The 2,870-nt window shown below is 45.4% G+C and overlaps 1 long non-coding RNA gene across 1 annotated transcript; it reads right to left on the reverse strand.

Moving 5' to 3' along the window:
• Positions 1 to 434: 434 nt before the first annotated feature.
• On the reverse strand, positions 435 to 1,468 carry LOC147271518 (uncharacterized). The gene is made up of 3 exons (XR_015115782.1): positions 1,428 to 1,468; positions 1,131 to 1,338; positions 435 to 1,046 (listed from the first exon to the last, which is right to left on the reverse strand). It is a non-coding gene; the product is annotated as an uncharacterized LOC147271518 (long non-coding RNA).
• Positions 1,469 to 2,870: the final 1,402 nt, after the last annotated feature.

Genomic DNA, 2,870 nt, shown 5'->3' on the forward strand with positions numbered 1-2,870 from the left:
CGTTTTGAGTTCATTACCAATTCTTACTACATCACTGTAGCATTATTTTGAGGTTATTAGCAACTCTTACTACATCACTGTCGCATTATTTTAAGGTTCGTAGTGTGGCAAGGCGAGCGGTGGGGAACAGTTGCCAACAACGCCACCTGGGGGCTTTCACCCCAGGATATAAACAAAATTTCAAAATGACCGGGCTTCCACTTGAACAAAGGCACACAGTTCAAGAGACACAACAGGAAAGGGTCGTGATTTCCAATTATAAAATACTTTTATTCGAAAAATAGTTTAAAATGAGCAACAGACTAAATGAATACCAATGGATATAATAAGGAGTGCAAGAGGAATTACCAAAAGGAAAAGGGGACAGGGCTGGGGCTTACCACGACAGCGGTAACGAAAAGGGGAGGGATCCAAAAAAACTACACTGCACCCGTGACACAGCAAACCAAAAAAACATGAATAAGGAACCACCACCAGGGGTACCGCTGCCGCTCTGGGCCCTCAACACCTGTCAAAGAGAAGAAAAGAACACCATCAAAAACATGAAATCAAGGCAACCCTCACACACGAACTAAATATCGCTACCACAAATAACCCAACAGAAACTATTTTAAATCCAAATGATCAAAATGGGGAGCAGAAGGCTATAATAATAATAATAATAATAATAATTATAATAATAATAACAATAATAATAATAAGGGTTCTAAACAATAAATCAAATGTAACCCACAAAAACTAACAGTAATAATTCAAAGAAAGAAATAACAAATAGAAAAGGAATAAACTCAAGTAATTAAGGAAATGTCTGCCCCTCTAATTAAAACCAGGCTCCAAGGGGGATGGCTCAGCGCCGATGAGGGTCGGGATGCCCTCTCTTGGCCCACGTTGAGGCTCTTATAAAGGCCGTAGTGCACGGCTTTAACCGCCGTCACTGGGAGCAGAGCCGTTATGAGCCGAATCAGCAAGAATCCAGACTGAAGACGAGGAGAAGAGGAAGAACCAAAACAGCAGCGAGGCTCACAGCAGCAATTGACGGCTGCGCACTGCAAAATAAACAAGTTAACCTAATTAAAATGTGGATGAAGGGCATTACAGAATAACAAAAGCTAAGAATAAACATTTCCTACCGGAGAGCAGAATCGTGGCGTCAGACGAGGCAGGAGGAGGAAGCCCGCAGCCCAGACTACACAAACGATGGCCGGGAGAGGATAATCAGAACACCACAGACCATCGGCAGCTTGATATGAAAGGCAGACAACTACGCGTCTTACCCACAGAAAGGGCACCACGCACACGCCTGATGGAGACAGCCCAGCTCCCGGTAACACCACACCGCTGGACGGAGCAAAACCGGAGTAAACACGGGGCCCAGGACACTGAATAAATCGAGCAGAGCAAGCATGGAGCAGAGCAAGCATGCATACCTTTGTTTGTAACAAATCACAATGAGAGACACCAACCAAACCTCTGAGTGGTGCAGATGTCTGCTGCCTCCTCAGAGCAGACTGGAGCTCAGCCTCACTCACCTGTGGGAGCCCCAGCAGAGCCACCGTGTGATGGAGTTTCAGTTCAGGCTCCAAGGTCCTGGATTGAATTGGTGTTTTGTGTTTTTAGGCCTCCTGGCACCATCAATGGTAGAGCAGAGTGGTGCAGAGGAAGCGTGCTGGGCCCAGAGGTCGATGGATCAAAACCATCCTCTGCTAAAAGAAGAAAAATAAAATGATCCAGTGTCTTTAGAAATGTGTGTCTGTTAAAAAGAGGTTCATAAGGATTTTGTCTTCCTCCACAATCACCAACCATTGTGAGAGTTAACAACAGTCCACTTTCTGACTGAAGCAAAAGTAGACTTCAAAAGGTTTTTCTGATTCAACATAGCAGCTAAATTTCCATTTCCATTTCCTGAACAGGACAGGTTAAAAAAAGGGAATGTCATGACTTCCTCTGTATGTTAGAATATGAATGACTAAAAATGTTCATCCCCAGTTTAAAGTTAGAATTAAATTTAAAGTAGAAAAACCTTCCCTCTTCAATCCTGTCACTCAGTGTTGTAAACTGTTTCAAACAAATTCTACTGTTCAACAGTTCAAGTGTTTCTAATGAAGCTGAATGTTCTCCTCTACTTTCCTCAATTGGGTTTCTTTCATGTCCTCCTGAGATCAAAGACAGAATTCTAGGTACAAATAAAGACACTATCAAAGCCTCCTGATGACATCATCATCAATTCTGTCTTTGATCTGTGTCTGTCCAGCCTGTCCTGAGTGGATCCAACAGTTTCCCATGGGTGACTCTGTCCTGGTCTCTCTCCTGCTGTCTCCAACTCTCAGAGTGCTTCTACTGGTTTCTCTCCATCGTCCCTGTTGCTAGGCAGAACACTGGTGAGGACTGAGGCCAGTGATGTCATCACCTCCAGCTGAGACCTGCCAGGTGGTCCTGCTTCATTCAACTCTGCTGCCTCTGCCACTGCCCTGACTGGTGAGGCTGACAGCAGGTTCTCTCTCATCTAAACTCTCTGTTTACAATGGAGGCTGAAATCCTTGTGATTGGTGGTTCAATCATCAGGTCTGTTGAACTCCCAGGTGCCATCACCTGCTGTCTTCCTGGTGCCAAAGTTGTGGACATTATTGAACGTCTCCAGGACTCATCGACCTCCACCCCTCCTGCAGGTTCTCCCTGTTCCTGTGTGGGTTCTCTCTGGTACTCCAGCTTCCTCCCACAGTCCAAAGACATCAAGAGGGTAGTGGTTACCTGGACACTCTAAATGACTGTGAGTGTGAATGGTTGTCTGTCTGTGTGTGTTGGTCCTGGGATGGACTGGTGACCCATCAAGGGTGAACCCAGGGCTGGACTGGCCATCTGGCCGATGCACA

Source organism: Aulostomus chinensis, chromosome 1 (assembly GCF_037954235.1).
Source record: "Aulostomus chinensis isolate RoL2024-O1b breed Wild chromosome 1, RoL_Achi_v1.0, whole genome shotgun sequence".
Lineage (NCBI taxonomy): Eukaryota > Metazoa > Chordata > Actinopteri > Syngnathiformes > Aulostomidae > Aulostomus > Aulostomus chinensis.